Raw genomic sequence first — 13,362 nt, forward strand, 5'->3', positions numbered from 1 at the left:
ATCTCTGTTAGGAGAACTGGGAAAACCATAGATATAAGATTGACAGAACTGCAAGAACCATCCAAGCTTTTGTCCTAGTAACCCTTAGAGAGTACTCCACTCAACAGAATACGTAGATTGAATTTGCTTTCATCAAAAGCATCCTTAACTTGCTTTACTCATATATTCATTGTGATAACCCTATTAGTAGTAGTGTTTCCTATAATCACTAACATTAATATATTGATATTATTAAATAAATTAAATGATAATGATTAATTATTATTATTAATTCATACAGTTGAATTTAATGGCAGAATTGGGATCCCAACCAAAGCCATCTGATTCCAGAGCCCTTGCTCTTAAGACACAGTTCTCACAGTAATGGTGGTGATTTTTGTGGAGCAGGCTTTTTGATAAGAGTAGAAGGTACATGGGCTTTACAGTCATCTGGATCTAAATTCAAGCCTATTCGCATGGGCTGTATCAATTTGGAAGATCTCATTCATGTAGCTGTTCAATTGGTTTCCTCATCTTGAAGTTGTGGATAAAACACATAGCTCATAGAATTGTTTGGAGGATTAAATGAAGTGAGATGAGGTGAGCATTAAGTACAGAGCCTCCCACACATTAGGCACCTTGTCAGGAAAAGCCATTTTTATAGTTGTTGTATTTACATAGCAAGAGTGAACTCCAGTTCAAAGTAGTAATATGTTAACCAATTGCCTGGTCAAATTTGGGTTGGATATCTGTAATATAACTGATTTTTTAAAAAAATTAAAACTTACATTTATAATTTGTGGACATAGGAGTTGAGAATCCATGCAAATTGGGTTATCACAGCTCTGGTACCCATGTGGACTCACAGCAGGGGCATGAGGTCTTGGGCAAGAGTCACAGATGTGATTGGTGGATGACATAGAGTCACACATCAAAAGACATAGAGAACTCAAACCAGAAACAGGGAGTTCCTCATATAACCATGTTGTAAACGGTTTATCCTATCATATGGAGTCACCTTTTCCTCAGTGAATACTTCTGTAGGTTTTATGTACTGCCAAGTTGGACAAATAAATACAAGCAGTTATGTTTAATACAAGAAACTCACTCTTGTTACATTTAGTTATTTGCTGTCATTTTTTTTTGCCTGGAATAAAAAAGTCCAGTGAACAGCATCCCTAGAAACATAGACCAAGGCAAGATACATTTTTACTTCCATGTTTTCCCTTTTATATTGGGGTTCTAGTAAAATCAGGATTAAAATTCATCTCTCCCCCATTATAGAATTTTCTTTTATTATGAACAAATTTTATACCAGCTCTCATTTATATAGCACTTTTGCATGCTAGGTGATCCCACATTCTTTTATTTTTATCTAATTTTTTTATTGAAGTATAGTTGCCACACAATGTTACATTAGTTTCAGGTATATGGCATAGTGAATTGACATTGATTGTACTATGCTCACCCCAAGTGTAGCTACCATGTGTCACCATACATAGTATGGTATGTTATAATACCGTTTATCCCCATTACTTATTCATTCCATAACTGGAAACCTGTACCTCCCACTTTCCTGCATCCCTTTTGCCCATCTCCTCACCCTCTTTCCTCTGGCAAACATCAATTTGCTCTCTATGTTTATGGGCCTGTTTCTGCTTTTTCCTTTATTATATTTGTCTATTCATCTGTTGGTAGGCTTGTGTTGCTTTCATGTCCTGGCTAGTATAAATAATGCTACAATAAACATAGAAGTGCATCTCTCTTTTTGAATTAGTGTTTTCATTTTGTTTGGGTAAATACCCAGTAGTGGAATTACTGGATCATATGGTAATTCTATTTTTATTTTTTGAGGAACCTCCATATAGTTTTCACAGTAGCTGCCCCAATTTGCATTCCCACTAACAGCGCAAGAAGATTCCCTTTTCTCCACATTCTCATCAGCTTGTTATTTCTTGTGTTTTTGATTTTAGCCATTCTGACAGGTATAAGGTGATATCTCATTGTCATTTTGATTGCATTTCCCTGATGAATAGTGATATTGAGCATCTTTTCATATGTCTGCTGTCCATCTCTATGTCTCTATGTCTTCTTTGGAAAAATGTCTATTCAGGTCTCTGGACCATTTTTTAATCAGATTGGTTTTATTTGTTTTGTTTTGATGCTAACTTATGTAAGTTCTTTATGTATTTTGGGATATTAATCCCTTATCAGATATACCATTACCAGATATATCATTTGCAAATATTTTCTCACATTCAGTAGGTTGCCTTTTCATTTTGTTGATAGTTTCCTTCACTGTCTGTGCAAACCTTTTTTTTTTTTTTTTTTTTTTTGGTGTAGTCCCAGTAGTTTACTTTTGATTCCTTATTCTTTATAGATTTGTTTCTAATCCTTTCAGAAAGTTCTTAGGATACTGTTAGGGAACATAAAGTTTAGGACATTAATTATTTCACAAGGGTTACACAGCTGGCATCAACATAGCAGAGTTTGGGGTCTAGATTCTCTAGTCCCAAGGTCTGTGCCCTGTTTTCCAAGCCATGCTTCTTTCTCTGTGAAGCTGATGAACAAAAAACACTTGGACCTATCAGTAAGACTTCAAAGTTGTCTAGAGCTTGCCACTTGAGTCCTTTATGAGCTGATCTAGGTTTCTCCTTGTGTTTCTATAGTACATTTGTCATAGGCAGGTAAAATAAATGGAATCAAAATATATGCTACCAATTCTTGTCTTCCTCCCCATACCCCTGCATGGAGGAGAACAAAGAAAACCTAAACAAATCAAACCCTAATGATGGTATCATTGAAGGAGCTAACATTAGAGATTCAAAGACTTTATTAAGTTAAATTTTCTTAGCATCAAATTATGTTATTTGATCAAAACTTTTGCCAATTCACTAGAAAAAATTACCTAAGACAGCTATTTGTCAGTTAATCATCTAAATATTTGTTAACCAGGTGGTGTGTTAGAGGGGGAAAGCTGTAATCACAAAGACTTTTATCTTGTGTCTACACAGATTATTACTTTTTGGTTCTCTACATCAAGGTGAAGGCCTTGACTTGGAAGAAAGATTAGAGCAAAATAAAGGCAAAAATGTTTTATTCTAAAAGCTAATTTCTCTAAGCAAATTCTCTCAAGTGGAAGGAAATCTGTTGAGTGGTCACTGTGGAAATTTATTTAACATGATCTTTTATTTTTGACTTGGCACCTCTGGCATATATTTAGATACCTAGATACCTTTCTTTCTTTCTTTCTTTCTTTTTTTAATTTGGCAAAAGAAAGAAATGGTGAGTAGTTATAAAAAAAAAAAGTGGGGGGATAACAGAAAAATGCCTGGGTAGCTCAGTCAGTCAGTTAAGCATCCAACTCTTGGTTTTGGCTCAGGTTCAATCTCATGTTTCAATTGATCCTCAAATTGGGCTCTGTGCTCAGTGGGGTGTCTGCTTAAAGATCCTCTCCTTCCACCCCTCCCACAGCTCTCTGTCTCTCAAATAAATAAATAAGTCTTTAAAAAAGGGGATAACAGAAGAAACACCTGTTCTGCAAAAAAAAAAAAAAAAAATGATACATTTTTATGTTTATTTTTAAAATCATGCAAATGAAAAAACACATGGCCTAATTTTATTCACTCATTATGGAAATTTTAATGAATAGAGATTCTGTGCATAAAAATATACAATGCTATTCACCTGGACTAAACTGTGGTCTGAATTTGTAAAGAGGATATTCCACACCATCCACCTTGGGCCATATGGAGAATGTGGTTTATGTGCAGAATTCCAACCCACTTCACTGAAGGTTTTGCTTTTAAAACAATGAACACTGTGATGTGTGGTGGGGAGAGGAATTTGAGACTACAAGGGAAAATAAAGCCTTTGATGAAGCCATGAAAGCTGTTAGGGAAGTCCATCTGGGGACTTTTGACTGCCCCCATGCTATTTTCCTTCCTCTGATTTCTCCCTGAGGAACTATCGTTCCCATTCTACGGTCTTACTAGAATCATCAATCAAGATGACACCTTTTCCCCAGTGAATGATGTATATGTGTTCTAAGCTCTGGTTAGCTAGTATAGCTCCCAGAAAAGTTAAGTCCTAAGGGGTGCCTGGGTGGCTCAGTCAGTTAAGTGTCTGTCTTCAGATTAGTCATGGTTCCGGGGTCTAGAGCCCCACATTGGGCTCCTTCCTTAGCAGGGAGTGTGTTTCTCTCTCTCCCTCTTACCACCGCCTCCCCGCCCCGCTTGTACTCTCTATCTTACTCTCTCTGTCAAATAAATAAATAAAATCTTAAAAAAAAAAAAAAGTAGGTCCTAAACCATTTGATCCAAACATATATTCCATAGGCAGTTCACTTAGGAAAATTTCATTATTTCCTACTATGTCCCTCCACTCCCATTACTGCTTGGTTGAGGAATGTTTTTCATCTTTCCCTTTGATTCTGTGAGATACCACAAATTCTCAGGGCACTCTTTTTAGTCTCTCTTTCGATCTCACACTCTTTCACTTTGGTCAGTTAGATTTAGTCTCTGTCACTTGCAACCAAAGAATCCTAACAAACACAAATTTTAAAAATTTATTTAAATATAAAGGACACATTAAATAAAAAACAAAGCATTGCTATTTTATGTATTTATAACACATAATTGCTATTGAAATAGCAATAATACAATGGTCATATATATTTTTAATGTTCATCCCTTGTCCTTGGGTAGAGTTTGGGATCACTCTCTCGTACCAATTTCAATGAGAGGCTGAAATGTACTAGAGGGAAGTTTGCTAAGCTGCTTTAAAGTATAGATTTGAGAGAACTAGTTATATATACATTTATTTTGTTTCATTGTAGTAAAATGCAAAAAGACCTTTTTTTATATCTGATCCTTCATTAAGTGTTTAACACCTAAAATACTGACTTGACAATTAAATAAATTACCATCTTGATTTTTGCTTGTTCTCACAGTTGAGGAAAGGCTATAGAGATATAAATCTCCACCTGGAAGAATTTCATTGAAGTGTAATTTGGGGAGAGAGGTTACTATATATATTTTGGGACTCAAACGCATTTCTGGATAAACTATATAAATTTTTAAAGTCATGTTTAGGGGTCTCTGTTGCTGGGCAAATCATGGAATTGGCTCAGGAAACGTTTTGTCTCCTTCATTTCAGATTTGAGCCGCTTATATTCCTTTCTCACTGCAAGAGATCAGAATTCAAATGGAACATGGGTTTTCTCTTTTTCAAGGGGAAAGAGACATAACATCGAAGAAATTGCTTTCTCTACCACTAAAGAATCTGTAATGGTATAATTTCAGATATAATGATACCTGTGGAGTCTTTGAATTTTAGAAAACAGAGAGAAATTTACATGTGCTAAGGAACCCCTGACTCTTGATAGCCACAGGGCACTTTGTTTTTGCCAAGCTCCTAATTTTATTCTCACAACAGTCTTGGGAATCAGATTCCTATTTGATTTTTATTTTAGAAATGATGAAACTGAGGCTAAGGATTTAAGTGAGGTCCACTGAATTGCCCCAGATGGGAAATGTAAGAGTTTAGATTATAATCTTGCCCTTTGTCAGAGCCCACATTCTTCGCATTAGAACACAGTGCCTTTCTAAATGCCCTTTAACCCATGCTGGCTCAGCAAAGCCTGTCACAGCATAGTTCCTCATCTCTCCTCCTCATCTCTGTCAGCCAAGCCTATATTCAAAATTCTCAATTCATTTTATAAGAGAAAAAAAAGTAGACTCCTATTTTGCACATTTTTAGCCAAAAGTGCCCTATCCCCTTTTATAAGAGACAAGATGAATACATAAATACTAAGCTTCCAGTCTTCAAATTAACCAAAACCATAGAGGGGATGAGAAATATAAATTCCAAGTTACAATTTCAGTGAACCATAGAATTTCAAGATTGGAAGGAATCTTAAATCGTCAGATTCAATCCTGTTGATTTCTGAAGTTACACTGTATAATAGGTGCTTGATTAAGACTAATGTTGTTTCAGAAAATTATTTGCCACATAATCACAGTGGAGATTTAGTCAGTGTTGTCCATTTGTGCCAAATAGTGTTATAAGTATATTACCCATATAGTTCTATATATAATCATAGCCCATTGTATACTTGTGTATAGGACTCTCAGCCTATATTAATCCATAAAAATCCCACATAAAAACCATGTAGTCTTCACAATATCTCAGTGAAGTATTTTTTAAAATATGCCACTTTAGAAATGAGGAAACAAGCGTAGGCTTATTTATTTATTATTCTTTTAAAGATTTATTTATCTGAGACAGACAGCACACAACGCGGGGCGGGGGTGGCAGAAGGAAAGAATCTCAAGCAGACTCCCTGCTGAGCACAGATCCTGATCCCACAACCCTGAGATCAAGACCTGTGTGGAAATCAACAGACACTTAATGTCCTGAGCCACCGAGGCTCCTGGGATAGGCTAATTTAATTTCCTTAATGTCACACAGCTCTAAGCAGCAGCTGGAATTTGGATGCAGAGGTGTGGTTCCAGTACGGTTGCCTTACACTTTCTCACTGAATTGGGGAATAGCTTGCCTTTTGCAGGGATCCAGCACTGTTCCTGCACTGGAAAAATGATGATTTTGTGAATGATGTTTTCATTATCTCTTCTAAGTTGCTTTTCCTGTTCTAAAGGAAAGCTATTGATTTTTATATATTTACTTTGCTATTGGGTAACTTACTGACCTTAATTATTAGTTGTAATAGCTTTTCAGTGATACCTGATGAGTTTTCTAGGTATACAATCATAGCATCTACAAATAAGCACACTTTTTCTTCTTTCATTCCATTGTTACACTCCATATTGGTTTCTTGCTTTAATAGATTGGGTATAATGTAGGTCTTTGTACAAATTAGTTGGAATGATGAAAATGCTGTGGAATTTTAGAGACTCGATAAGCAGCTAAGAAGCTTTTCAGGTATAATGTAATAATAATGGTCTGGCCTAAATAATGGCATGGTAAAATCAATATCTATTAGAGAGGAATTTTATATTAAAAATTGACTAAATTTAGGGATATGGCCTGGGAAACACTAAAAAGTTTTTTAACATGAAGCATACAAGTCTAATTGATAATGATCAGGAAATTGACTTTATTTTTTTTTAAGTTTTTTTTTTTTTTTAAAGATTTTATTTATTTATTTGACAGAGAGAGATCACAGTAGACAGAGAGGCAGGCAGAGAGAGAGAGGAGGAAGCAGGCTCCCTGCCGAGCAGAGAGCCCGATGCGGGACTCGATCCCAGGACCCCGAGATCATGACCTGAGCCGAAGGCAGCGGCTTAACCCACTGAGCCACCCAGGTGCCCATGAAATTGACTTTATTTTAATAGCTGCTGAATTCCAGTAATCTATTCATCTGAAATAAAGCAACTAGAAAAAATAATCAGAATTTTCAGTTTATAAACAGTTCTAGGAATGTGTCTTTAAGAGAAATTAACATATATATTGCTTTTATTTTATAGCCTCTCCGTAGACGGATATGTGCTCTAACTACCCAGAAAATATATTGTACAAAGTTAACATAATACTTATCTAATTTATAAATTAACCTGAAAAACAATTTATTGATTCATTTAGCCTTTTAAGACCCTGAGATGAATTGTATACTGGTTTTTCAGATTTAGTCCACTTCAGAATCTTTAGGATAGCTCTTAAGAAAGGTTGTTACCAGGAGATTTGTGATTTTATTAGTTGGGGGCAAAGCCCAGAAATCTACACTTTTATCTATCAGTCCAGGCACTTCTGATACTTTCAGAAACCCCTGATCTTGGGCAGTTTGTACCTGCACTTTGAATCTGTGCGCTGTATTTGGTACACATGTCCCTGTCATTCACACACCACATTTCAACACCATCTCGTGTTTCTTTGAACATGGTCTGTTAAATTTTTCTATATCCTTGTCTATATGGTCTGACTTCTGAGCATGTCCTGATTTTCTTAACAGAAGAACAGCCAAATTACCCTTCTCAACTCTACTTAGACTCAGGGAAGTCTTGATTTTCTTTCTCAGGGTGGTGAGATCGAGTCTGCATGCTCCTCACCAGTGGAGGAGGCAACCAAGTGTTTCTTTTTCTAGTGGGACTGAGCAGAAGCATAGGTGATGCCCCGTCCTTGCACTTCTAAGGAATCCTCTAGGGCTGTCCTCAGCCTACGCAAAAATTGTAGCCATTAGGGAGCTTGTTGTCACAACCAAATGAGAATTAAACAAAAGCAAAGTTTTTAAAAAGCACTTTTATTACTCCTACCTATTTTGCTTAGCTTCAAGGAGGAGGTAGAACAATATTTCATATGGCCTACTCTGTAAAAATAAAAGAAGAAGCTATATACATGTAAGAATAAGGAAATTTAAAAAATCTGAATGCACAGTGCTTTTATCTACCTGAAGTAATTACATACAAGGCCAAAAATACACTACCACTAAAATTTAGGATTTCCGTTAACTGCAAGAGCAACAGAGATGGATTAAAAACAGAATAGTAAACCAGAAATACAAACTATCAAACACCCTGGGCCTATTTACTTGAAGATAGGTAGAAATATCCTGCCTGTTTCTTGTTCAAAACCTAGGTTTGATCTAACTGGCGGGCAGGGGGTGGGGGGTGGGGGGTTGGTTACTGATGAGCCAGCACTCTGAGATACTTGTGAAGGAAGGAAGGTTGGTGCTGTGTGGCAGGAACTGTATATCCCACAAAGAAACTTCTGGAGTTGGGATGGAAAGACAAAAAGAAGATCCCACTGGTGATTGGTGAGTTGAGGTGACTTACTGCCTCTGATCACGTGAGTGCTGGACTGTTACCGATTGGTTCTAGAAGAGCCCCCCTCAGAACAGATTCTCAGAATTCAGCCATGGGCTTTGTATTGCACCTCACTGTAATGGCTTATTTATTTAAGAATAAAACTAACACAGTATATATCCCTACCACACAAACCCACCCCCATGCCAAAATATGCAGAGGAAGAGAGAAGATCATAGCATCCTGAAGACAGTCCTTAAAGAAGGTATCCCAAGCTGCATCAGTCAGGGGCAGCATCTCTGGGATAAGTTTATCCTTCCATGACCGAGGCAGCGCTCATTTGAATGGAAAGTTTCCAAAATATCCGTATAGGAACAGTTTCAGTATATTAGATTTACATAATTTGCAAGATTTTTTGCATTCTTTTTTTTTCTGTTGAAAGAAAGGGGGAGCCCCATCTCTTCTGATTCCTCCTAGGTGGTCCTGTTGTTCCATCCTGGGAGCAGAAAGGGCATATTTTTTTTTTCTTCTTTTAAAGATCGTAAGTGGAGGTTATTGCTCCGCCTGTATTGTCTGTTGCATTCCCAGGACTGCCGCTTCTACTAGTTTGTGTAAGAGCCCAGCAGGGGTCTTTCATTATCTTTTTTTCTAAGTGTGGTCTTCCTTGCTTTCTCCCCTTGTTTCCTTTCTTTCGGCAGGTATCTTCATTTTCATTTCACTGGGATGTTTCTTTGAAAGAAGAGAAAGTAGTGTGCTCCTTTAGAAGTATTTCTCATTCAAAACAGAGAGAGATTAATAAATTGAGAAGAAGGAGATGAATTGAGAAAGTTACAACTTGAAACGCTGCAATTGTGGGAGAGAGAAAGAGGGTAAGAATAGTAGATAGTGTGAAACAATCTGAGGCAGAACGCTGAAAACCGCTATTCAGAAATGCCACAAATCGGACATTCCCTTTAGTCTGTCAATCTCCTATTCTCAATTCTTATATACCATCTCTTTCTCCTGATGCTCAGTCTAAAGTATTTCCTCTCATGAAAAGAATAGAGTTTTTCAAACTCAAGAGCCTAATTAGGAACAAGGTTTTCCATCCTTTCAGGATTGCCTTGTACGTTCAGCTTCTCTTTCCTGCACTATTTACAATGGAGGCCTTTATAATAAAGGGTGTCACAGTAGGATACTGCCGTCATTGGTAATATCGAAATGAGAACCGTGGAGAGCAAATAGACGTAAGTTCAAGTACTGCAGTGTCCATTCTTTATGAGTGCTTCTGTCTGAAGCGCTCACAAGTAGGCCCATACCATATTGGAGTGACACCAAGCGGATGGGGAGGTGCCTCTGCACCGTCATCACGTTGCCACAGCCATATGGAATGAGCCTCACAGTTAGTACTGGGAAAAGGTTGCTCACTTCCAAATTCTGATACCACGCTTACAGGCTGCTTTCACTTAGCCTTCAGGCAGGAGTGCCATGAAAATGGAGATGTCAGAGACAGCTGAGAGGAAGGAGGATTTTTCTTGGGAGGGATGTGCCGGATCTTGGTTTTAATCACAGGCAACAGTGTTTCTCAGACTCCCAGAATGTGTGAGAATCAACCAGAGAGCAAGATTCCTAGACATTGCCACTAGATGTTCTGTGGAGGAGCCCAGTGATTTTTCATTTCCGGTGTACTCCTTGTTGATGCTATAGCTTCCGGTAATTTCCTGGACCAGAGTTAGAGCAGCAGGGATGTCAGGCACAATGTTTCGGGGGGTGGTGGTGGGGATCCAAATAGGAGATCTCTGAAATTTTGAAATTATCCTTGACTCCTTCTCTCACACGTTTCCTACTCCCCTGAGCTCTCTCTCCCTCTGCCACAATTTCCAGTCATCGGTCTAATAACTTCCACCCTCAAATTATCACTTTAGTGCACCCCCACATCTCCACTTCCCACTTTAATTCAAACCCAAATTGTTTTTCGCCCAAGTCTTCAGTAGTATCTTGAATGACTCCCAGCCTCCACTCTAGTCTTGTCTCAATTTAGTCTAGCCTCCATGTAACTTTCTTTTTAAAATAAAATCTGATCAAACTGTTCCTCTGATTAAAATCCAATGAAGGCCTCCAATTCTGTACAGAGTGAAGTCCAAGCTTCTTAGCATTGCGTATTAGTCCTTCCTCATTTCTCCCTCATCCATCTGTCCAGTTTTCTCTACAGCAGTTCTCCATCCCATCCCCTCAAGCAATGCTTTATTTATCTGACAGCCCTGTTGAGCTACTTGTAGATTCCTGAACAAAGCTATAATCTCTCCCTCTGAAATGTCTTTCATTTTCAGTTGGGGGGAATTTCCATTTATCATTCAAAATTCAACTTAGACATAACTCCTCTGTGAAATTTTACTTGATCCTTCAGAGCCAGCTGCATAAACCCCTCCTTTACATGGTCACTTATCAACTGGTAGTAATAATTTGCTTATTTTCTTCTTCTCCTAAGTAGAATGATTTCCTTAAAAGCAGGGTGTAAAATGTTACTTATACAGCATCTCTTACAATGGTGTTTACTCAATTAAGTTTGATTTTAAGATAGACCAAGTCACATTTGAGGTTTTCCATTCTTCAGATAGAGAAGAGAGTAAAGGTAAAGGAATTGTGTGGTAGCCTCTGAAATAGGGCTACAGAGTGATGTGATGTCTTTGCTGAAACGAAGACAGTTCAGATAGGATTTCCGTCTTATTAAGAGGCTTATGCAGGGGCACCTGGGTGACTCAGTGGGTTAAGCCTCTGCCTTCAGCTTGGGTCATGATCTTGGAATCCTGAGATCGAGCCCCGCATCCAGCTCTTTGCTCAGCAGGGAGCCTGCTTCTCCCTCTCTCTCTGCCTGACTCTCTGTCTACTTGTGATCTCTCTCTGTCAAATAAATAAATAAAATCTTAAACAAAAATACTTAGAAAGCAGTGAGTGTGTCTATCTTTATTTCAAACCTTATGCTTTAAGTGCATTGTTTAAATACTCAGTAGAAATATCACCAATTGTATATAGAGCATGCAAATTGTTAATACTTGGGTTATTTTATTCCAGCTGTGTTATACTTTGAAAAACCATTGAATATCCTTTTCCTCATTAAACATGAAGCCTATAGCTAGTCTGAAGATTAACAGAGTATCTATTTTCCTATTAACCAAGAGGAAAAAACCTTTATACAGTAAATCACAACAGAACACTCTCCTGCTCCCTCCTCTCACATTCTCTGTTTATATCCACTAGCCAGAGTTAAGGAAACTGGGGTTACCAACAAGTTTTATTACATTTTTACATTTCTTTAAGGCCTGGGACAACTCTTATTAAAGATTTCAATGTTAAGAGGGAATACAAATTATAAAACCAAACCCTTCTGGCCCTAAGCATCACGTAAATGGGCCAAGGAAAATTCATTGGGAGTGGGTAGCCTAGAATTATGCTGGCAGTGGTAGGAGAGCAATAGACCAGGAGACCTAAGATGGGGGGACTTTGAAGAGTGCTAGTTCCTGAGAGGTGAGACCTGGAGTTGTTCTCTGTGTGGCTCCAAGACCATCTATAGAAGGGAAGTCTCCTAAGTGGACATGTACTATTTCTTTGTTTTTCATAGCCTAAATTCTCATAGACCAGTGACTCACATATATGACTCACTCTCCAGCTGGATTCAGTCTATTAAACCACTTTGGTTTCAACATAAGCTCTGGTCTGACAGGAAGAGAAAGAAGAGGGGATTGTTGAGCGGATTCTGGGCTCTGATTTTATGTGGGGCTCAGGTATGGGCTAGCCAGGATGCCAATGCACAGTGTAATTGGGGGAGCATCCTGTTTCCTTTGGTTCCTTTGACCTAGATCCTCTTTCTAAATTGCCCTCTAAACGATCTAAGCAATCCGTACTATCATATAGTGCAGGAACAAATTTGCATTTACATTTTGATCCAGAAGAGTCCTCAAGGTAGCCCTGATGTTCCCACTGGAGAATACACCAACAATTATAACCTTTGAGAGTATGCTGTGCTCATGGTTGCCAAGGAAATCGAAAGAACAGAGCATGACTGTTACAATTTTATTGTCTGTTTCAGGAACTATAGCCTCCAGATGGAAGAGATAAAATACAGCCTGTGGGTCATTTTCATGATAGTTTTATTCTCTCCCTCCAGATTCTCACCTCTATGCTTGAATCTTGTCTACATCATCCTTGGGAAAGGGCCATACATTCTAAGCATAAACAACCCTAGTGATGGAGGAATTCACTACTTTTAAAGAGCCTATTTATAGACTCTGATTTTTAATTCTTAGAACAAATGTAATTGACTTTCAGACTAAAGGTCATTTAGTATTGGAAAACATTACCAATGCTCCTACTTCCTTTTTGACATTCTTTCTGTTTAACCTCTTGGTTACTCTCCTTTGAATAGTTCCTAAATTATAAATTTTATTACATTTTATAAAATTTATATAAACTTCTATGTGATTTAACTCTTAATGATTGTTTTATTATATGTTAATTGGTAAAAAATAGAAAATTTTATAGTTTTAAAAACATTTGAAGTTTTCCAAACAGAAGAAGGTTTTAAATTCTTAGTGTATATATGTAAAAAAATACAAGTATATTTATAGATTATGCTCTGAATGGAAGA

Source organism: Mustela nigripes, chromosome 1 (genome assembly GCF_022355385.1).
Source record: "Mustela nigripes isolate SB6536 chromosome 1, MUSNIG.SB6536, whole genome shotgun sequence".
NCBI lineage: Eukaryota > Metazoa > Chordata > Mammalia > Carnivora > Mustelidae > Mustela > Mustela nigripes.